Source organism: Panthera onca, chromosome D4, assembly GCF_046562875.1.
Source record: "Panthera onca isolate mPanOnc1 chromosome D4, mPanOnc1 haplotype 2, whole genome shotgun sequence".
In the NCBI taxonomy this organism is placed as follows: Eukaryota; Metazoa; Chordata; class Mammalia; order Carnivora; family Felidae; genus Panthera; species Panthera onca.
In genome coordinates this window covers 70,308,578-70,333,005 of record NC_138351.1, presented here as the reverse complement: position 1 = coordinate 70,333,005, position 24,428 = coordinate 70,308,578, and the positions used below count along the sequence as shown (strand labels likewise).

Below are 24,428 nucleotides of genomic sequence, written 5' to 3'. Positions count from 1 at the left end.
TAGTTGCAGATGGCAAGATTTCATTCTTTTTGACTGCCGTGTAATACTCCATTGTATGTATATATATATATATATATATATATATATATATATATATATATATATATATATACCACATCTTCTTTATCCATTCATCCGTCGATGGACATTTGGGCTCTTTCCATACTTTGGCTGTTGTTGATACTGCTGCTATAAACATGGGGGTGCATGTGTCTCTTCGAAATAGCACACCTGTACCCTTGGATAAATGCCTAGTAGTGCAATTGCTGGGTCGTAGGGTAGTTCTATTTTTAGTTTTTTGAGGAACCTCCATACTGTTTTCCAGAGTGGCTGCACCAGCTTGCATTGCCACCAACAATGCAAAAGAGATCCACTTTCTCCGCATCCTCGCCAGCACACAGATTTTTTTAATGTCTATTTATTTTTGAGAGAGAGAGCGAGAGTGAGCAAGGAGGGGAAGAGAGAGAGTGAGATAGAGAATCCCAGTAGGCTCCGTACAGCCAGTGCAGAGCCTGACAAGGGGCTTGAATTTACAAACTGTGAGATCATGACCTGAACTGAAATCCAGAGTCAGGTACTCAACTGACTGAGCCACCCAAGCATCCCCGGCACAGAGATATTTTAAATGTTTAATGTGATTTACATTCACTAAGGAAATTCCATAAAAACTATGAAGAGCCCCCAAAATTGCAACGCCACATTTATGTGTGTATGGGGACATGTGCTGTCTGTGAAAGGAGGGATCCGCTGAGAACAGAGATCCCTGGACACAGTAGGAGGAAAACTCACTTTTTACTTTACAGCTTTTTGTGCCTTTTGATTTCCCCCAACCAAACATGCCATCTGCTCAACTTATTTTTAAGAAAAGGAGAAAAACTAGAAATTGTGGTAACCTATTGTAAGAGCCTGAAAAAGGTGCTCCCATTTACATTTCATTCTTTCTTTTGTCCTCTTAGAGTGGGTTTTTTGGACAGCCATGGCTTTGGGCATTTTCACCCTTAGAGACAAGGATTTATGCCTCAGGACATCTCTTGTTTTGGGGTGTGTCCACAGAGTCTTAGCTTAAGAAGAGAAATACTACTTCAACCATTGCATACATTGTTCATGTCTCTCAATGCCTGCTGTCTACCTCAGTCTCTCTGCAGACTTGGATTATGGGGACAATAGTCAACACTATGTCAAAACTCCTTTGACATCTGGCTGAGACTGGCCCAAACAACTATGAGCCCTGGGTCCCAGTCCCCAGGAAGTGTACGGAGTTAGTCTCTTTGGAAACCTTGGATTTTCACACATTGAGTAATTGACATAGGATAAATGAATGAGAAGCAAAGAGGTATCTTTTCTCTTTAGTTACTGCTGAGGTGTTCCAAATAAGAAACAGGCAAGAAAAGGTCATGGACAACTGGGGGATTGGAACAGGAGCCTAAAAATGATCTGGTCAATTTAAAAAAAAAAATTTTTTTTTAACATTTATTTATTTTTGAGACAGAGAGAGACAGAGCATGAACGGGGGGGAGGGTCAGAGAGAGAGGGAGACACAGAATCTGAAACAGGCTCCAGGCTCTGAGCAGTCAGCACAGAGCCCGACGCCGGGCTCGAACCCACGGACAGTGAGATCGTGACCTGAGCCGCTTAACCGACTGAGCCACCCAGGCGCCCCTGGTCAATTTTTTTAAGATGAGAAAATAGAGGCCCAGGTTGAGAAGCAGCTTGCCCAAGGATATGTAGCTGATGAATACAGGAGCTGAGACCGTTGTGAGATTCCCCAGCATTTGGTGCAGCACTCTCTCCACACCACTCGATCTTCTAGTTGAGCTACGTGCAGCTCGGCACACCTGAAGCCTTCACGATGTGTACTTTTTAATCCTTTAAGAATCGCTTAAAGGGGAATGGACATGTCTGTGGGTGCCACAGGAGCATACTTTTTGCAGAAACAATGTGATTGTGCTGTCTCTACAAAGAGCGGGAATGAGTCACCTCCAGGAACAGGCAAGCCAGAATCTCTCACCACACTGGAGGAAAAGGCCCCACACCTCAAAAATCGTGTCTTCAGAAAACAGCTGGGTGGTGCTTTGGGAAGAGCCCTGTCCCTGGTCTGAGCTCCCATGGCTCCCTCTTTGGGCCCCAGTTTTTCATCAGAGTTAGAGAGCCCAAATGGGCCATTGTAATCTCACCAGAGGGTCCAAGGACATTAAGGAAGTTTCCCCTAGCCGAGCTCCAATTTAGTAAATGGTAAAGCTTCACAGCTAGACCAAGAACAAGTCAAGTGTTGTTGAAGAAGAGTAAAGCAGAAGGAAGGCTGTGGCAGAGAATGATAGTGGTTTAGCAAAACATTTCTCTACTTTGATAAGATTTGCAGCTGGGGACATGGCTGTGCAGTTGGAGACTGCATTTAGCAGCCTCTCTTGCAGCTAAGTGTGGCCATGTGACTAAATTCAGGCCAATGAGGTGTGAATGGAGGTGTTACATGCGACTTCTGGGTCATCTTCAGCTTAAAACAGATGTCCTCAGCAGCTTTCCCTCTCCTCATCCCTTGAGCTGGACATGAATGTGCCTGTGACCCAGCCTTGTCCATGCAGACAAGGATAATGCCCGTGACGGGTGATGGCAGAGCAGTAGGATGAAGAGAGCCCGGATTCCTGAATGGCCACATAGAGAAAAGCTCCTTGCCAACCTGGACCTCAGGGCCATTAGTGACAGAAATCTCCATCTTCTTTAAACTACTATATTTTGGGGGTCTTTTGGACACAGAAGTTTATCCTTTTCTCTGACTTGATTGGGGCGAGCACAATAGGAAATGGGTGATATTTTGAGCAAAACTGGAAGGACTCTAGGCCAGAGCAGGTAGAAGTCCCTCCCTTTTGGAAAATTACTAGACTGGGCATGGAATTTCTCTGTAGGGCTATTGTCCATCACTTTTCCTTTTCTGACAGTTTCCTGAGTAAGCAAATCAGCTGTTTCATATAACCCTTATAATAATCCTGTGAATAGGGTTTTCTCCCATCTTCTGGCCGAGAAACCTGAGACTCAGAACATGGCAGTAACTTGCTCAAGATCATACAGTTAAACATCATGGGAAGATGATTTGAACTTGAGTCTCTGTGACTCCAGGGTCCAGGAGCTTTGCTCTGTGGCATGCTGTGCCCCACCCCCCATAAGCCAGAATATGTTTTTGAAAATAGGTGCTCACTATGCTTTGGTAGTTTTAAAGTCTTAAGTTCATAAATAGAAAGGGCTTGGTTGTTTCATACAGGTAGAGGCTGGCAGGAAACTGAAACAAGCTGTACCCAATTTAGAAAAGTGATCTGACAATTCATTTACATTCCAGTTGTTTGGAACTGAGACCATATTTTTCCATAGAATCAATGTGATTCATGGTGACACATACCCAGGCTAGCTCCCAGACACCTTTATAACTCATAGTCTGAGTTGTGGGTCTAGAGAGCAAGGAAAGAGAGTCATGATAGTGATGATGGTTCTCCAATGACCGGATGCCTCATGCCCACTCTGCCCTAGGCTTCTGGCCTGTCTTCCCTACAAATCGCCACCTCCCCTACATTTCAGCCAAATCCCCCAACTCCTTAGTCTAGCTCATTTCACAAAGGAATAAATTAGAACGCAACCTGATTGAACGAATTCACGCTAATATGCTTGTTATCTAAGAAAATCTATGCCATTCAGCAGGGTGGACTTAGAAAAAATTGCTTTCTGTTCAGTGTATTTTCTTATAATGCACTTGGAGTCTATAAGCATGCTTGGATCAGGTCAAAGAATTAGTATCTTATTGACCACACATTTCTTTCTAAAATTTTTTAATGTTTAGGAACACCTGGGTGGCTCAGTTGGTTAAGCATCCAACTTTGGCTCAGGTCATGATTTCATGGTCTGTGAGTTCAAGCCCCGCATTGGGGTCTGTGTTGACAGCTTGGAGCCTGGAGCTTGCTTCGAATTCTGTGTCTCCCTCTCTCTCTCTTCCCTCCCCAGTTTGTGCTCTGTCTCTCTCTCTCTCTCAAAATAAAAAAAATAAGTAAATAAGAAATAAAAATAAGAAAATATTAAACAATTTTTAATGTTTATTTATTTATTTTGGGGGGAGAGAAGAGTCTGAGTGGGGGAGGGGCAGAGAGAGAGGGAGCCAGAGAATCTGAAGTAGGCTCTGCATTGTCAGTGAGGAGATAGACACGGTGTTCAAACTCAAGAATCGTGAGATCATGACCTGAGCTGAAGTCAGTCGCTTAACTGACTAAGCCAGCTAGGCACCCCTTTTGCAGACAGATTAAGTTTCATAGGGAAAGGCATAAGTAATATCTTAAAAGAGAGTGAAGTGGGGGAACAATTTCAAAAGGCAGTTAAGTACATAGCTACCTAGTTCAATTGCTAGAAGACTGGATTGCATTTATGGAGTTTGGAAAGCAAAGGAGTGATCTGGAAACACAAGAGCTATGCTGTAAATCTGCTTTGTTCCACATCAATCAAAATTTGGTGTCCATTCTGAATATTTTAAGCAGGAAGACATTTTAATATGTTAAATCTTATCAAATTTTGCTTACCAAAATAGTGATGAGTGTTGGGGGAACTGGCTCTGGTTCTGGGCCTCTATGTATATAGAACACTCCGGAAATGACGCACCTGGAAAACTACCGTTTCTTAAGCCTTAAGAACTTGAGTTCAAGAACTTACACTGGAGCTTTGAGCTGGGATAAGGAAGTGGGCATCACAAAGCTGCTGACACTGCTGGCAAGGCCAATGCCAATGCCATGGCCACCTTGACACATAGAAAGCTAAACAGGCGCTAGTGTGCTGCTGCAGAAAATCTTGGTGTCTTCGTGGTTGTGTTTATCTTTTTTTTTTTTAAGTATGCTCTATGACCAATGTGGGGCCTGAACTCACAACCCTGAGATCAAGAGTTGCATGCTCTACAGACTGAATCAGACAGATGCCCCATGTTTATCTTATTTTCGCCTCATCAGACTCCTACAAGCATATCTAATTGGTAAACAATATTTGCATCCAGAACCTGCAAAGGAGTGTGGGAAGTATAGTTTTAGCTTTCTGATCTCTGCCATACAGGAAGGCACTTTAGATCTACATGGTCCAGTAGAACTTTCTGTGATGAAGGAAGTGTTGTTCTTCATCTGTACTGTCCAGTACAGTTGCTAGATGTGGCAACTGAACACTTGAAATGTGGCTAGGCAATTGAGGAAGTAAATTTAAATTTTTATTTTGTTTTAATTAAAATAATTTAAACTTAATTTTGAAGAGTCACATATATCTGGTAGCCAAGGTATTGATTACTGTGGATCCAGAAGGAGGATGGAATGGAGGTGGAAGGAGCAATTCATAGGATCCATAACACTGATTATAATCCTTGAAAATCACTGTGGAGGGTAACCCTCATGGCCTCTATTTCCACACCTGTAAAATGAGGGTAACTTCTTCAAAGTGTAATGTTACAATAAGGTAGCTGGGAAACAGCTCATGGTGAGTAATAAATTCAGGACCATGAATACCAGGGGGTTGTGGTAAGAAAGATTATCCTAGGCGATAAAGATAAATACCCTTGAAACTAGGATCTGGCACAGTACTCTTGACTCTTTTCAAAGTATACATTTCTAAGAGAAAGCTGATGATGTGTTCTTGGATGAACTTGGGTTCTCTGTAGCCTGGACTTCTCTCCTGAACTCCATGTCCATGTACCTGTCTACTGTAAGGCCCTACCTGGATTCCCAACAGTTACCTCAAATTCAGCATGTTTATCCATCCACCTTTCCATCCATCCATCCATCCATCCATCCATCCATCCATCCATCTGTCCATCCATCCATCCATCCATCCATCCATCCATCCATCCATCCAACCTTCCAACCATCTGTCCAAATATACACAAACATGTATTATATGCTACCATATACAAATTCATGAGCTAGACATTTGGAGTATAATGTTGAACAAAAAAGATAATACCTCTTTTTTGGAGCTGATAGCTAATAGGAAAGGCAGAGAATAACAGGCAGTGGGGCAAGTGGAAATACACGGTGCAATGGGAATACCTTGGAGGAGCACCAGACCTAGACCAGGAACTGCCCAGACTGTCAGAGAAGCCTCCCTGGAGAAGCAAAAAATTGGGATCTAGCCAAAACAGGCAGAGGGGAGCACCAAAAGCAGAGGCCCAGAGGCAAGAAAGAATGCAACACATTCCAGGTGGCAGAGAAGGTCAGTTAACTAGAGTATGTGAGGGACTAGTGTGAGATGGGGTAGGTAGAGACAGATGATACAGGATCTTGAAAGTCAAGCTAATTGGACTTTATGCTAAAAGCACAGGGGGGCATAGAAAGATTGTAAGAAAGGTATTTGCTTTATGGGGAAAAACTCTGTTATCAACTGAATTGTGTCCCTCCCCCAAATTCATATTTCGAAGCCCTAACCCTTGATTTGGAGATGAGGCCTTTGGGAGATAATTAGGAATTAGGTTTTTGGTGAGGTCATGATGTCATGGGGCCCTTATGATGGGATAAGTGTCTGTATAAGAAAAGACCCCAGACAGCTTGCTCTTAACTCTCTCTTTCTATCATGTGAGGACACAGCAAGATGGTGGCCTTCTATTGGGGCACCTGCGTGGCTCACTCGGTTATGTGGCTGACTTCGGCTCAGCTCATGATCTCGCGGTCCGTGAGTTCGAGCCCTGCGTTGGGCTCTGTGCTGATAGCTCAGAGCCTGGGCCTGTTCTGTTTCTGTGTCTCCCTCTCTCTCTGCCCCTCCCCCATTTGCACTCTGTCTCTCTCTGCCTTTCAAAAATGAATAAATGTTAAAAAAATTAAAAAAAAAAAAAAAGATGATGGACTTCTACAAGCCAGGGAAAGAGTTCTCACCAGAAACCAACCATGCTGGCATCTCCACTTCTAGCCTCCAGAACTCTGAGAACTACATTTCTCTCGGTTAAGCCATCCAGTCTATGAGATTTTGTTATAGTAGCCTGAGCTAACTATTTTGAACCCTCTGGTTGCAATGTGAATGAATTCTCAGAAAACAAGTCTGGACTCAGGGAGACTGTTGGAAGCAGGAGGTTGTTGATGTAACTCATAGATGAATGAGGGTGGTAACACAAAGGTAGTAACAATAGAGAAGGAGAGACGAGTGCAGGTTTTGGAGATAAATATAGATTTTTGACTTGGGCAAGTGGGTGAATATTGGTGCTAAGGTAGGGAACACAAGAAGAAAAGTTGGTTTTGAGATGGGGAGATGAATTAAATTTTGAATGTGATAGGCAGAATAATGGTCTTCCCAAAGATGTCCATTCCCTAATTCCAAGAATCTGTGACTATCACCTTACATGATAGAAGAGATTTACAGATGTGATTAAAAGATGCAGAGGAGCACCTGTGAGGCTAAGTCAGTTGAACATCCAACTCTTGATTTCAGCTCAGGTCATGATTCCAGGGTCATGGGATCATGCCCCACATTGGACTCCATGCTGAGCATGGAGCCTGCTGAGATTCTTTCTCTCCCTCTCTCTCTCTGCCCCTCTCCTCTGCTCGTGCTTTATAAAACAAAAAAAAGTAAGTAATAAAAAAATAAAAATAAAAGATGGGGAGATTATCCTGGATTAGCTAGGTGGGCCTAATCCAATCACAGAATCACTAATATGGAGAACTTTTACTGGCTGGGTTAGAGAGATAAGATGGAAAAAGGGAGGGAAGAGCTGAGCCCTCCATTACTGGTTTTGAAGATGAGGAAGGGGGCCCCAAGCCAAGGAATGTGATAACCCCTGGACGCTGGGAATGATTCTCAGTTGATAGCCAGCAAAGAAATGGGTACCTCAGTACTACAACCACAAGGAACTAGCTGAATTATGCCCAAAACCCAATGAACAGGAAACAGATTTTGAGCTAAAGCTTCCAGAGAGAAATGCAGCCTCATGACACTTCGATTAGTCTAGTGTGAGATCCGTACTGGACGCCTGACCTGCAGACCTATAAGGTAATACATTTGTGCTGTTTTAAGTTCCTACATTGGTGATAATTTGTTAGGGTAGCATAACAAACAAATATTGGCCCTCACCTGCGTGGTTTGTAGGCACACCAGTTGGCATGTAGTTAGGAGCTTAAGTCACACTGGTAATTTGAACAAATTTATAAAGAATTTGTAAAGAACTGTTAACGAGTAAAAGGTGATTAACAGATAAGAAAGGGAATTCTAAAGAATATAGAAATAGCAAATGTAGGGAGCAGCCAGTACCTCTAGGGCTGTGAGAAAGTACCCAGGGAAGAACAAACTTAGCCAGATCTTGCAAGGTGGGAAATTGATTGGGATTGTTTAGTTTGTGATGTAATAGCTTTGGATCAGTGGACAAAACAAAGTGAAGATCTTGCAGCAAGCCTTGATGAACAATAGTTAGTCCTGAAGAGTAAATAATTTTAGTTGTTTTGTATTGTAATCTTTAGGAGTAAAGCATTTCCTGGAATGAATAGCTACATTAGTTTTGCTTGTTCTCAATATTGTTCAACATAGCAATAGAAAATATGCAGGTCCCAGTATTATTTTAATGCAGGTACGGAAAAATATGTTGGTTTAAATTTCCATTACCTTTGCTATTCTCATGGGAGGAAAAGATACCCTCATTGTTGTTGGATTTTATGTTTCACAAATGAGTTGAAGAGCTTTTCATATATAGTTCTGTGCGAACTCCTGTGAATTAATCCTTTTACTGATTGGTTTGTAAGAATGTGGCATCAAATATATTCTTTATCATTTGAGCTCTGATTTTTCCCAGTGTGTCATTTGTTTTCCACTGTGTTTTTACCTTTTGTTTTAATACAGAAATATTAAACCCGTTTATATTGAACTACAAATCAGTCTTTTCTCTTTAAGATTTCTGGGTTTCAGGTTATGCTTTAAAATGCCTTTCCAGATGCACCTGATTTTTACCTGTGCCCGCTTCCATGGAGTGAGTGTGAAGGGATGAGAATGCTTATGCTGTGGAATTTATACATTTATGTGTTCTTTGGATTTATTATAAAAACCATCCTCTACTATTATGCTTTTTAAAATATGTTTTTCGGAGCGCCTGGGTCGCTCAGTTGGTTAAGTGTCTGACTTCAGCTCAGGTCATGATCTCACTGTTTGTGAGTTCAAGCCCCTCATTGGGCTCTCTGTTCTCAGTGCAGAGCCCACTTTGGATCCTCTGTCCCCCTCCACGGCTCTCTCTCTCTCTCTCAAAAATAAATAAAGATAAAAAATATTTTTTTCAAACATAGTAATGCTTTTCCCATTCCAAGATGATAATCTTATAGAGCTTTTTATGTTTAAAAAAATATATGCATATTTAAGGCGAGAGTTATAGCCAGTTTTTCCACCCAAACAGCTAAGCAATTGCCCCAACTTTGTTGAATATCCCATCTTTTCTCCCTGATTTGCCATACCACCTTTATAAGATGCTAAATTTCCATACACATTTGGGATAATTTATGGACCATTCACATCCACATTCCTGTGTATTTGTGTCAATACCATACTTTTTAATTAATTTATTTTTTAAAATGTTTATTTATTTTTGAGAGAGAGCAAACATGGGGGAGGGGCAGAGAGTGAGGAAGAGAGAGAATCCCGAGCAGGCTCCATGCTGTCCGCTGAGAGCCCGACATAGGGCTCAATCCCACAAACCACAGGACCATGACCTGAGCCGAGATCAAGAGTTGGATGCTCAACTGCCTGAGCCACCCAGGCATCCCCATACTGCTTTATTTACTTTAACTTTATTAAAATGTTTTAATACCTTTGGGCCACTTTCACCCTCCCCCTTTATTACTATTATTTTTCAGAATATCTCTGTCTGTATTATGACTTTCTTCTTTTTATATTAATTTTGGTAATATTTGACCCAAACCGCCACAAATCATGTTGGTGTTTTCATTATAATTGTAATGATATATAGATTTAGGGAAAACAGATATCTTCATAATCTTGTATCTTTCCATCCTAAAATAACGTGTATCTTCCTCTCCAAAAATAAATTTTCTCTCCTTTAAGTCCCTAAGTAGAATTTTAGAAACTCATGATTTTGTGAAATTTTTTTTTTTTACTAAGCTGCTTTTATTCTTTTATTGTTTTATGAGGTCTCTTGGCTTTTCCAATTTTTCTGAGTCTCTATTTTAGGCATGTAGTTTATAGACAGACAGCCTAGAGTGTGGTTTCATTTTTTGACGCAGTCTGAGTTTTTCATTTTCTAAGGATTTTATTTCCCTTTCATGTAGTGCTATCACAGATGTTTGTTTGGCTTCTGTATTATTTCAAAAAGCCTTAAGTCTGTTTGGGCTATTGTAACACAAAGACCATAGCCTGGGTGGCTTAAACAACATTTATTTCTCCCAGTTCTAGAGGCTGGGAAGTCCAAGATCGAGGTGCTAGCAGATTGGGTGCCTGGTCAGCGCCTGCTTCCTGGTTCATAGAGGGCTCTCTTCCAGCTGTGTCCTCACATGGGGGAAAAGAGACCAGAAGTAAGCTCTGGTTAGGGTTAGGATTAGGGTTAGGGTTAGGGTTTGGGTTCGGGTTCGGATGAGGGCTGTACCCTGATGACTTCATCTAATCCTATTTACCTCCTGAAGGCCCTGCTTCCTAATACTATACACTGCAGGGGTGGGTAAGGTTTTGGCATAAATTTTGAGGGGGACACAAATATTCAGTCCCTAACATAGTCATAGTCTGAGTTTTCTTTTTATGTCTTTTCTTGTTAGTCTACCTCACCACTGCCATCCAGACAAGTCTGGTGTTTTTGTTTTGGAAAAAAAAAAGTTACTTTTATTTCTCTTCAAATATAGGTTTTTGTTTAGTTTCTGACCTCTGTTCCAGACTGTTAGCATACATTATTATTATTTCTATATTATGTAGAAGGATTTTTAAAAGATGCCAAAATTAGGTGACAAGTTGGTCTAACATTTCAAAGTCCCATTGATCTTTTTATACTGAGTAGTGCTCTCACGTTTTGAGCATTTACTGTGGACCAGGCATTTCACATGTTACCTCATCTAATCTGTAGATTATTTCTAGATGGGTATTGCATTTCCCATTTTCATGTGAAGAAATCAAGTCTCAAAGGCATAGGAAATGCCCACCTTCAAACAGTAGGGGATTTGAACCATTGTCTTTCTACTTTCTTCTCTTGCCTTTCTTCATATCCCTTCTACATCCTGAGGGAAGAAATCCAAGCTATGTTATCATCTGTATGTCTTGGTTGATGAATCAAAGGAAAGGGTTGGAAGTGAGACTTCTCTAAGTATAGTTTACTTTTGACTTTTGAACTAAGTAAACGTTTTGTTTTTTTCTGAAGACTAAAATCAGGAAAAAGAATGCTAACCCTAAAATTGAAAATTAATTGAAATTAATAACCTTAACTCTTTATCAAATTGGTTGCATAACCAGACAGAGGAAAGAATTATTTCTAGTCATCCTGGAACATGTTCTTCTGGTATACATTCCTGGTGAGGTATATTCTAATGAAAAAATAATTGCAAATAATTTCAGACTTCACGCAGTAGTTTTATTATTAGGAGTAATATTTGCATGATAATTTTGAAATATATAATTTATATACTAGGAAAGGACAAATAAGAATGTTAATGTTAAGATCCAAACTTTTCACTATGGGAGAAAGGAGATACATGTAAGAAATTAAAGTAAAAATCCTGTGTTAAATTTGATATATTAATACGAACTCAAGGTTTAGATTCTTTTACTTTCTCTGTTCACTGAAAGTACCTAAAAGCAACAGTATCCCAGTAGCACTGTTAACTGAGGATCTATCCTTCGTTCTTGTTTTTGCTGACAGTTTTGGCAAAGCCTCATCACATGGGTAGGAAAGGACTAGGTGCCCCGGGCTAAGACTGTTTCAGGTAAGGAAATAAGTCAGTGTTTATAGCAGTTGGGGATTTTAAAATTGTTTGCCAGGGGTGAGGTCTGCCCCAGTCCTCTTCATCATCATTTTGTAAAGGCTACATTGCTCACTAATGCTTTATGTGAAAGTGGACACTTTTGGGTAAACATAAAGGCGGAGTTGTATCCTATGTCTGGATTAATGCGGGCTAGGAATCTGGAATTGAGAACAAGAAATCTTGAGAATTTAAATTCCTGGGAGTTAGTAAAAACTCCTGGAACAACTTCACATTTTCAAAGGCTATATAATTGGTAATTGGTAGGATCAAAGCTGAGGTGACCAAGGGGGACAACTCAGATAATATCTGGGTTGTAGGAGGCATAAGTATATCTGTGATATGAAAAAAGGATGGAGTTGGAAAAATACTAAGGCCCAGAGAAGGATGGAAGGATCTAGAAGGCTGGGGAGGAGTGAAGGGTTCTACTAGGCTGGATGCTGTGGAGAGGGATTGTGGATTCACCTTCCTCTTTAAGGACCCTCTCCCACATCGAAAACACTGTCACTTTTCCATAACTCCATGGTGGGGACCTAGAACTCTAGTCTACAGTACATTTTCTCAGCGCTCAGTTGTTTGAGGCTTCTGTGCACTTCAGATAAACTCTGCTTTCAGATACTTTCTCAATGAGCGTTGGGGCACTAGTTCCATTTTATATTTTCTGTGAGTATGGGATTCCTTTTTCTATTCCTCTACTATTTACAGAGGAAGCAAATTTTACCAACATTTAGGAAAAACAGACACATCAATATGGCAAAGGAACCTTAGGGCCAGCCCCCAGCAGAGAGGAATCTTCTCTTCCTACTTTCCTCCACCAATTATGTTGATACAGAGAGCCACCTGAGATGGAAACTCTCAGGAAAGGCTAGAATGTCATCACAGGGCACAGGACAGGCATAGGAGTGGGAACTGGGATTTATATCTGAAGCTCACAGTCCCTCTATCTGGGATGATAGAGGGCTCCTATAGAACCCTGATAACAGTGAGTCACCTGCCATAGACTGGATTATAAAGAGTGTTCGGGGTACCTGTGGAGGACAGAGTCCCTCAACTCTATTCATCAGTCGTGATTCCAACTCCGGTATCTCTGAGCCAGGGCCTCCCTTTGTGTTGGGGCTGATATGGAGAATAGTGCTCCTCGCCTTTGAAAGCCTCAAATCAGATGCTGGAACCCAAGCTCTGTCATCAGGGTCAAGTCCGATGTGAAGGAATACACATGAACTTTCTGTTCTGGGCAATTTGTGTCCTTTACCTGAAGAGGATAGGGACTGAAAAATAGTTGAGATTGACCTACAGAAAACCCTTTTTGAAATTTTTGTAGAAGGAAAAGTGGACAATATTCTATTCACTTTAAAGTGACTAACAGAGCTCTAATAATTTAGAAAATCAGATTATCCGTGAATAATGAATAATGAATGTCTGCAGCTAATCTAGAGAGAAGAGCATGAAAATTTGGTCCTAGCCACTCACTGTAGTCTCTTAAGATCAGTGCACAGTCAGAAAGAGGAACAAAGGTCTAGCATTAAAAGGCAAGGTTTTGTATCGTCAACCTTAATCTCACCTGTCCATGAGGACCCAGGTCCACAATCTCTGAGGATGGCAGTTCCTAGAGCAATTCCCATTAGAAAACAGAACTCTTAGAGGGGAGGTTCACAACAAGGATTCCCTGTTCTGCCATGGGGAGGGCCACGTGAGATATATTGGAAACACTACTGGTTTTGGAGGCAGAAACCCCAGATCCTGATTTTGGACAAGCTGTCTGACTTCCAAAGGTTCAGGTTCCTCCTCTGAGGTATCATCTGGTCTCCATACCTCACAGGGTTGTTGTGAGGATCCCATGAGATAATGTCTGTGAAAGGCCTTCCTATTATTGTCATGGCCTATTCTATCTTGTGTGTTAATTTTGTTGCTTTCAGAGTCTTAGTCCCCCAAGAGTCTGCCCCAAAGGATCATTCTACTCGGCCCCTAAAATATCACTTTGCTCCTCTCTTCACCACAAGTAACCCAAGCTCTTGGATTCTCACATTGGAGAGGATGACTGAAAGAACCTAATGAAGCACAGGACGAGCTTTTCTGGTGAACCGGAGATCAATCTCTCTCCCCTCTTTCCTGTATCCCTCTTCCTAGGATGACTTATGCAGTGACAGGGCCCAGTGCAGCCTGGGATTGATACTGGCTCAGAAACCTATAGGGAATATAGGGAATATAGTCTGTGGACTCTCCAGAGGAATATTTCCCTCTGTTGCCTCTTTGCCCGAGTACCTTTTTGGAGCCTATCTCCCCTCAGTGAACTCTTACCATCTTTTCCCCCTCCTTGTGTCCTATTTTCTCAAAACTCCTACTTGTCACTTATTTTACCACCACCACTGGCTTTCTTTTTGTGAAAATTTGCGTGGAACAGCTAATTTTCACAATGCTAATTTTCTGAGCATTGTTTTGTTTAGGAACCCATATTTCCTTTCTATGTATGACATGACAGGGAATTTTAGAATTCTAGTTGTTTGACCTGTTAACAATATTGTCCATCCCTAGATCCCTTCTTGGTTGAGTCTTATCACCTAGGAAATCATTTGATTAATTCCATGATACTTCTAGCAAAGGAAGTCGGATGGCACCGAAGGAAAGTAAGTACAAACCCAACAGACAGTGTAATTAATTGCATGTTGTATCCGGGCACTGGACTCTTACCGAGGAGTGACTAAGGTAAAAAAACAAACAAAGAGTATTAAAGATAAAGACCTTGGAGGTGTCCTGGTTAACAGACAAGAAGTGTTAACAACTGAAACCTTAACTTTGCAGAGAGGAAAGAACAAAGGAAAAGAGCAAAAGCACGTGCAGGTTAAAGCGCCGCAGCGGGTGGCTCTGGTGGTCTTGTCTGGTGGATCTTGAGGGAAGGTGGCACTTCCTGTGGTTACCAGTGCGGTCCCAATGGTCTTGGGTGGGAGGTGCAACTTCCTGCTGTTATCTGTTCTGGAATGATTCCTCAGATTTCTCTGTGTGAGGTCTCAGGACAGCCTCCCAGGGATTTCGTGCGGCTTATGCCTTTTGACTTGGGAGGCATGGGTTCCCTGTTGTGTTAGTTGTTAACAGTACCTAGTAAGGTCCTTCTCACGGAGGTTTGACTGCATTCTTTCTTTGAGATCTGACGTAGTAACTTAAAAAAGTAAGGGAATTTGTGTTATTACTCAAAAGAATGCTAGGACAGAGAGTTAATAGAATATTTTGGTGATTCAAAAGAAAACTCTTATCTAGGCACAAAATAACTGAGGTCATTTTATGGAAAGAAAACACGAATTTTATTCTTTTTGTGTATTGTCTATGTTATAATTTGCAGTAAGAGATTTAGAAGACTTTTCTGTGAATAAATCAATTAACATTGAATATATCCTTGAAATTATCGTTTTGTCATTTATAGAATTAAAGTTTATTAATGTACCTCTGTATGTATATGTAGACATACATAAATATGTATGTATAATAAAGTTAACTTTAATCTTAAAATATAATTTATCTAAGGGGCACCTGGCTGGCTCAGTCAGTAGAGTGTGTGATTCTTGGTCTCAGGGTTGTGAGTTTGAGCCCCATGTTGGTTGTAAAGATTACTTTAAAAAAAATAAAATCTTTAAACATTTATACATTCTATTAATCTATAGTCCTTATATAATGTATGTGAATAAGGATAAATTAAAACTATTATATATATTACACATATATTTCAAAGCTTAGAAACTGTTCAGGTATCCAAATATTATATATCAAGTAATTCAACATTTTCTAAAGTCTTAACATTTTAATTAAGTATATGGAAATTATAATTTTAGTTAAAACATTAAATCCTTATGATTCATAGTATTGTACGAATTTTATAAGATCAGAACCCTTTAAAAGACATCTGTCCTATGATTTTACTTAAACACAATTTTATATTTTGTAATCTTGAAAAGTTTGCTTCAACCGTGATTCTTTTCTTGTCCCATAAAACCAACATACAAAATTTAGAAGGTTTAAATCTTGAAGTTTTAATCTTAGTTTTATATAAACTAGAATACTGTCTTAGCATTAATCTTATATAATAAAACCAGGGCAATAACTTTATATAATAAAACCAAGGCAAGGGCGCCTGGGTGGCTCAGTCAGTTAAGCATGCCACTCTTGATTTTGGCTGAGGTCATGATCTCAGAGTTGTGAGATCAAGCTGCGAGTTGGGATCCACGCTGAGCATGGAGCCTGATTGGGATTCTCACTCTCCCTCTCTCTCTGTCCCTTCCCTGCTCATGCTCTATCTCTCTCTCAAAATAAATAGACATTAAAAAAAAAAAAAACCCACAAGGCAATATAGGCATCTATTGTCTCTAACCAATATGATTAACTCATTCTAATTTATCCAAAATTTATTTATGAGACAATTACAGGATACTTTAAAAAATACACTTTATAAACTTTGTATTCATGAAACAAAATTTGAGTAATCTTAAAGTCATAATTAAAAGCTCTTATATTAGGGGCACCTGGGTGGCTCAGTTGATTGAGCATCTGACTTTGGTCCAGGTCATGATCTCACAGTTTGTGAGTTCGAGCCCTGCATCAGGCTCTGTGCTGACAGCTCGGATCCTGAAGCCTGTTTCGGATTCTGTGTCTCCCTCTCTCTCTGCCCCTCCCCAGCTCATGCTCACACTCTGTCTCTGTCAAAAATAAATAAACTTAAACAAAAATTTAAAAGCTCTTATATTGGGGCGCCTGGGTGGCGCAGTCGGTTAAGCCTCCGACTTCAGCCAGGTCACGATCTCGTGGTCCGTGAGTTCGAGCCCCGCGTCAGGCTCTGGGCCGATGGCTCGGAGCCTGGAGCCTGTTTCCGATTCTGTGTCTCCCTCTCTCTCTGCCCCTCCCCCGTTCATGCTCTGTCTCTCTCTGTCCCAAAAATAAATAAAAAACGTTGAAAAAAAAAAAAAAATAAAAGCTCTTATATTGAAGCTAAGATCTCTCATAGCTATAGTAATGAAGGCTACTATTTAAATACATTTGTCTACATTTTATAATGCAAAATAGTTTACTAACATTTTTATTTTCTTTATTCTTTGACATTTTTGACTATATAGTATGCAAAATAATGACCATGATTTTTTTTTGTCTGAGCAATTGATCTTTAAAAATTCCCAAGTGGGGGAAAAACAGAGGGACAGACCAACAACAAAGTGAGTGGGGTGCCTGGGTGGCTCAGTTGGTTAAATGTTTGACTTCTGCTCAGGTCATGATCTTGTGGTTAGTGAGTTAGAGCCCTGCATTGGGCTCCCTGATGGCAGTGTGGAGCCTGCTTGGGATTTTTTCTATTTTTTCTCTCTCCTCTCTCTCTGCCCCTCCCCTGCTTCCTCTCTCTCTCTCTCTCTCTCTCTCTCTCTCTCTCTGATAAATAAATAAACTTAAAAAAAAAGTAAGAGGTAGCTTTAGACAAATATGAAATTATCAATGTAAAAGGTTATCTTTTCGGGGCGCCTGGGTGGCTCAGTCTGTTAAGTGTTTGACTTTGGCTGAGGTCATGATCTCACGGTTCATGGGTTTGAGCCCTGCGTTGGGCTCTGTGCTGACAGCTCAGAGCCTGGAGCCTGCTTTGGATTCTGTGTCTCCCTCTCTCTCTCCTCCTCCCCCACTCACGCTCTGTCTCTCTCTCAAAAAATAAATAAATATTTTAAAAAAAGGTTATCTTTTCTCTGTAAGGAGAAGGGAGAAAGTTTAGATGCAGGAAAACCTGTTTCATATATACATAGACCCAAAAGAGAAAGTCATTATAGGTTTAAACAGTAACTCAAGCCCTTGACAATTTTATCAAGCCATACAATTAAAAGCCAGTGTTTATTAATCCCTACAGAATGGAAACAGAGGGGAAATCTACATTAATCACAGTGATCTCTCTCTTTTAGACCAGTTATACAATCTCCTGAGAGTTTCTGTTCCCTTTTTGCCTTAGGCATTTCTCAAATGAACATTCCTGTTCATGTCAAAGTTCCCCTAGTGGCCAGTATAATTCTAATTTATCCTCGGTGAAGTTATGCCAGGTGCTAGCACAGACTTATTAGCAGACAAGCCCATGAGAGATTTTTTGACTGTTGTTCAGAGGTAAAATATCACTTGTGTTTTAAGTCCTCAGCCCTAAGGTTAGGCTGCTTCTACTTGCTGACCTGGGAAATCAGCAGCCACCTGGCTCTGTGTGGAGAGATCTTTCAAAGCCAATTTCTCATACCCAGAGAAGACTGGAGAAAGTTCTCATAGACAAACAGAAGCTGGTGGACAAACATAAGGCAGAAGATGGTGTTAAAAGTCAAACTTCACCAGGGGACACTCAGGTCTGACCAGAAACCAAAAATTCTAGCAGACAAATATTAAACTGGTTGTATCTTTGGTCCTTTGATATCGGAATCTAAATTCAGTGTAAAATCACACAATCAGAGACAAAGAGACCTTCAATGTCTTGAGATTCAAGGAGTCTCAGATATGCACATTAGTTCTGAGTTAAGGAGGCCAAAGCTTAGTAGGGAGGGTATTGACCAAGTAACAAGAGAACTTTCAGGTGTCCTAATCAGGACACCAGGAACAAACTTATAGTTGACAAAGTCAGGTTTATTGGCTTGTTGCAACGAGGGAGGTCACATAGGAACCATGGCATGTGCCACCAAGAAAGGGAAAAATTATGATGCAGTTTTAAGGAGGGATGGCATTTAGGTGAAATTTATTTTTTTTAAACATTTATTTATTTTTGAGAGTGAGAGAGAGAGAGAGAGAGAAAACGAGTGGAAAGGGGCAGAGAGAGAAGACACAGAATCCAAAGCAGGTTCCAGGCTCTGAGCTGTCAGAACAGAACCTGATGCGGGGCCCAAACTCACGAATTGTGAGATCATGACCTGAGTTGAAGTCAGACGCTTAACCGCCACCCAGGCTCACCTGAAATTGATATGAAACAGTATTTTGATAAGTTAAAGCAAAGGAGGGCTGTATGTAAAAGGGATAACATCAGGTCTGGATGGTGAAATGGGACACAAGGTCTCCTTTTCTTAGAAACTACAAATTAAGATAGATGTAGAATGTTACACCCCTGAACCCCTATCTTGAATCTGTACCTGGGTTGGATATCAAGGCAGTTGCTCTGTGTCAAAGTGAATTAGATCCTGTAGGCAACAGTAGGATGTTTTGTTCTTACTGAAATTATTTCAAAAATGAAGTTTCTGATAAACTATGATTTTAGAAAGCAAATTTCTTAGTAACAAAGTAATAGTCATGCTACTGAGTGTCATTAGGACACTTTACAGCTGCAGTGTTTCCTTGGGAGAAATAGAATTTTCTGCTAATTTTGCAGCTGGCTTTATCTGTGTTCTGTGTCTGTTTTCCCAGCTTGATGAATGACATGGTGGATTTTCAGTGTCTCAGGCCAAACTAATTTTCACTTTCTCAACATGTAACTCAGTCTCTTGTTTTACCAGCCTGTAGAACTTGCCAGAAGGAAGCTGTGGTGGCATGGGACTTTTTCTGGAAGTGATTAATCTCTTCCCTTCTTTTCTGTTTCCCCGCTTCTTAAGATGGGCTGTGCAATTTTGGGGCCCCAGTGATGCCTGCGGTTGTTCCTGAAGGAGGAACCCACGGGGAACAGAATGAGAAAGCAAGTCTTGGGATGAGGTTTATAAAAGGTGTACAGCTTTCTCCACTATCCAAAACTAGTGTGTTCCTATGAAAACTTTCATAAGCCAAAGAAGAAAAAAATAGCATAAAGCAAACATTACCATTTCTAGAAATTATTTTGAATGTTCCCACCTTCCCCCCCCCCACAAAAAAAAAAAACTTCTTAGGCTTTTCTGATACCTTAGGGCACATCTTGCTAAGGGAGGCACAGAATAAATTGAGATAGAGCACAGATGCTCACAGACATAGTTCAGAGCTCTGGTGGCTGGAGGCTGAGATGCTGAGTGTAGTTCCTGGGGAAGGACCTTGGTGGGGTCGCTCTCACTGCCACTGCTACTGCTTGGGGTGAGGCCTGCCTCTATAACTGCAACACAAACGCTGAATGCTATTTTCACTCTTCACCTTTTGATGGTAAAAGCAAAAATTCTCTTTGGAATTCTTTCGGGTACTGAAAACAGGTAGTAATGTACGTCTTTCATAAAAGCAAAGTGAGGGAAGTACATGTATCATGGGTATAGGATGTTCTAATGGGCAGGGGCAGTATGCCTTAGGGGCCCTTACCCTCTCCAGACCCTCTTGTTCCTATTCTGTGTCAGTAACTGCTGGGTCAAGACCTGAGCAGGGAGGGTTGGGAAGGCATCCGTGTGGAGGGTGACCTTCTGTTTTTAGCAGGCCTGTGAAAGATGCTGCTCTGTCAGTGTCCCCTTTGTTCCTTCGGCTCCTCTTCCTGAGTTGTCTTTAACTCTGGCCTCCACTCTTTTACCAGACCTTCCAGAAAACCCATTACCAGCCCTTCAGGCTGAGCCCATTCACTGTTTTTTTTTAAACATTTTTTTTTTAATGTTTTATTTTTGAGAGACAGAGAGACAGCATGTGAGCAGGGGAGGGGCAGAGAGAGAGCGAGACACAGAATCCAAAGCAGGCTCCAGGCTCGGAGCTGGTGGCACAGAGCCTGATGTGGGGCTCGAACTCACAGAGCTGTGAGATCATGACCTGATCCAAAGTGAGACACCTAACCAACTGAGCCACCCAGGTGCCTCTGAGCCCATTCGCTTCTGACCTATTTATCAGCCTCCCTTCCCAGGACCCTACAGAATCTTGTCAACCCTTGCACCTCCCTAGCTCGTGTCTGACTCTGCTCCCACAGAGCCTGTTTCCTTCTCTCTGTGCTCTGCCCTTCACAGTGGGCCCCACTCCCTCATCCCTGCTTTCCCCCTATTACTGCCGCCAGAGGCTCTCCCAAATTCTCAATCCTCTCTTTTACCACTCCAATGATGGCTTTATCTCCTCTGCCTGGGAATCCTCCTTGCCTTAGTCTCACCTCATCTTTCACTATCCTTCCTTCATCCCCACAAACCAGTTTCCTCATTTTTTCCCCCAAGATCCCTCTGCTTCCATTTGACCCCAGGCTCCCTTATTCAGTCTCATCACTGGGCACCAGATCCCTTTTTGCCTCTGGAGCTACAATCATAACAGACCGTCTTCTACTCCCCTCATTTACCCTTTCTCCTCTCCTCTGGAACACACAGAACTACTAGACCCTCTTATGCAACCAGATCCCACCTCTTCGTATGATGCTACCCTCTTTGTAAGGACCTCAGCTTCCCATTTCTCACCAATACCTCATTCCATTCACTCCATGAATCCCACTGATTCATTTGCCTGTCAGCCCCCTCCACCAACTGTCTCTACCCCACCATTGCTGGACTCTGACAGTGTTGGTTTTTGGCTTGATTTCAGTCTTACTGAGCACTGTCCCAGAGAGCTCATCTTCAGAAAACCCCCTTCTGTCTGGCCTCTTCTGTTGCAACAACCTCAAGCATTGATTGCTCGAAACACTTGCTCATTTCCACCTTCTGGTGGCAGGTGTCTGCTGAGGACTTGTTTCTCCCTACCTTCTCATACTGTGATTTCCAGCAGGAGTTTTTTTCTCTTTGTCCATCAGGTTCTATCTCTGGGTAGATCCTGTAACCAGATATGTAGATGCAGGTAGACATGCTTTCCTCAGCTCTACTGTCCAGAAGCTCCTGGAGGTACAAGTCACAAAGAGTACAGATTTCCAGATTTGGGAGGACAAAGAGGAGGGGATCATTTCTTTAAAAACTTTTTTTTAATATTTATTTATTTTTGAGACAGAGAGACAGAGCATGAGCAGGGGAGGGCCAGAGAGAGAGGGAGACACAGAATCCAAAGCAGGCTCCAGGCTCTAAGCTGTCAGCACAGAGCCCAACGCAGGGCTCGAACCCACGAGCTGTGAGATCATGACCAGAGCCGAAGTCAGATGCTTAACCGGCTGAGCCACCCAGGCGCCCCTTTCTTAAGGAGGGGATCATTTCTAAAACAACAGAGGACACATTACCAACTCCATTGTTCTGTGATTCCCTTAGTGTCACTTGCTGTTCCATAGCCCTCTAACTCTTCTGGATATGTGAAGGTGAACTAGAGAAATTGCATAATCTGTAGGAACTTACAAATCCCCAAACCTTCAGAGACCCTGCAGCAGAAACATAGCTAGTTCTTCTGAGGTCCTTACTCTGCACAGCAAGTTGGCTACTCTCCTGTCCTTTGACCGTTGTCCCTCACCACTTTCTCTTACTTAGTCTCTAATGCCCTCCTCCTGCAGCCCAAATGCAGATAACCAATCCCCAGACCTTTCCCCCCACCCTTGGAGGAAAGTTCTAGAGAGGAAGAACTTACCAAAGAAGGAGGGTACCTTCTCTAAGTTGAGTTTCCACTTTAGGAATATGATAATGGAGATAAATTTAGGAATGAATTGGAATTCTTTCAAGGATTAAACAGTTGAGGGAGATAGTCAAGGTCAAAGCATCCCCAGCTCTGGAGCAGCCTGGGTCAGCAGAAGCCCTGTGTCCATAAGCTTCAGGCCCCAAGGAAAAGCCAGAAAAAGAATGTAGCCCCAAAGGATGAGAGGGCCCTTAGGATATCCAAAACATACATGCATCAAAGAAAGGAGGTAGGACTTGGGGACATACCAATCCAAGCAGTCACCCTCCCAGCCCAGGGACTTAGGTGACACCCTAATGAACAAGACCCATAGTTTTTGCCCCAGCTGGAATAAAGTACAAAACATCACTTGGGAACAAAGGACGAGATGCTGTTTCAGTGGCTTTGTCCTGGGACACAGGCTAAGGGCAAGTAGGTTGCTTCCAAAAACTCCATCACCTGTGCGTTGTCCATATCCAAATTGAAACCAGAGGGGTCTGGGTAAAGTATCACAGTCATTGTTACAAGCATTTGGGACACATCAGTGAGAAAGACAAAACTCCCTGCCCTTGTCGAGTTTACATCATTGGTTCTTGAGTCTCCTTCTCCTCAAACTGCTCAAAACTCTATCAGACCTCCTTCATTTTCCTCAAGCCTCCTCCTCAACACCTCCTCAACACATTTTGCTGTGTGGCCTGCTCCTGAAAGGTACCGCAAGCCTTCCCATGGGAGGCTTTCGTCATCAGATCTTCTAAAGGATTGCATCCCACCCTCGTTTCCTCCTTCCTTACTGCTGTGTGAAGGAGGGATCCTTCCGGGAGGCCTTCCTTGACCCTCCCAAAGAAGGATGGGTGTCTTCACTTTCATCATCACAACTCTTGTTGCACTATGTTGCAACTCTGGGCGACCTTCCCTCTTCTCTGAGCTTCCCTGGGGGGCCTTTTCTCTCTCCCTCACTGCTGGCCTGTGTGTCACACCCAGGTAACGGTCAATAACCGTGAGGGAATTGACGACGGAGATTGGAGGAAGCCTCTGGGGGCGGGGCTGCATCCCGGGGCGGGGCCACGCCAGGGCGGGGCCACGTCAGGGGCGGGGCCGAAGTCTGGGGCGGGGCCCGCTTGGGGCTCTCTTCACGCTTTCAGGGGGTGGTCAGCCTGGCTTTCCTTCAGGATGTTGAGTCGGGAAGGAAAAGCTGGGGCTTCCCCCTCACGGACCGGGTTAGGATGGAGCCTTCCCGCTCTGCCTGCGGGGCTTCACCAGCAGTCCCTCACCTCAGCCCGCAGGGCATTACATTGGGGCCGCACGGGCCCGGGTCGGCCTACGAAGGCCCGGAGAGGCCTCAAGAGGCCCTGAGCGCCTGCCGCCCTCTCTGCGGGAGCTCGGCGCAGGTCACCTCCATCAGCCTCACTGACTGCTGCCTGTTGAGGCCGCACTGCCCTGGCTGCCCGGCAGGTCCCTGGGCCCAGGTTCCAGTGTCATGGTCCCAGGGGCTGGAGCGCTATGCACACCCGCCTAGTGAGGCCGCCGCAGGGGTGGAAGAAGTGGAAGGAGCCGGAGAGCCTTGTTCAACGCCGGGTTCCGGCTGGCCCACAGCTGCCTTGTTCAACGCCGGGTTCCGGCTGGCCCACAGCTGCCTTGTTCAATGCCGGGTTCCGGCTGGCCCACAGCTGCCTTGTTCAACGTCGGGTTCCGGCTGGCCCACAGCTGGTGCTGCAGCTGCCACGGGGGCTTGGCGAGGCCAGCGTCTCACGCTCCCCCACGACCAGTATCCACCGAGGGTGCCCGGCCAGCGCTGGAAACTGTTTTCTGGAAAGCTGCCAGGAAGGCCCGGGCGCCTCTAGCAAGGCCGGGCGATGGCTCGCGAGAGCGCCGAGGGGAAGGCCCTCAGCGCAACCTGACGGTGGAGGCACGAGGTCACCCCTGAGTGGCAGAGACGGAAGCCCGTGCAGACTCCGGAGTCCCAGGTCCTACCGCGCGGCGCAGGCCTCCAGCACAGCGCGTGGAGTTGCTTCCACGACTCAGGTAGGCTTCTACTCCAGCCTTGCTTTGGTGGGGGGGCTCTCAGCGTCGGGGTCTCCGGGTGTGATGGTCGTCGCCAGAGATGGGAGTAAACGCTGCGTT

At 43.1% G+C, this 24,428-nt stretch overlaps 1 long non-coding RNA gene across 1 annotated transcript; it reads right to left on the bottom strand.

Annotated features, from left to right (window-relative positions):
* Positions 1-11,980: 11,980 nt before the first annotated feature.
* On the bottom strand, positions 11,981-23,291 carry LOC145713031 (uncharacterized). The gene is made up of 3 exons (XR_014135968.1): positions 23,099-23,291; positions 21,482-21,613; positions 11,981-15,075 (listed from the first exon to the last, which is right to left on the bottom strand). It is a non-coding gene; the product is annotated as an uncharacterized LOC145713031 (long non-coding RNA).
* Positions 23,292-24,428: the final 1,137 nt, after the last annotated feature.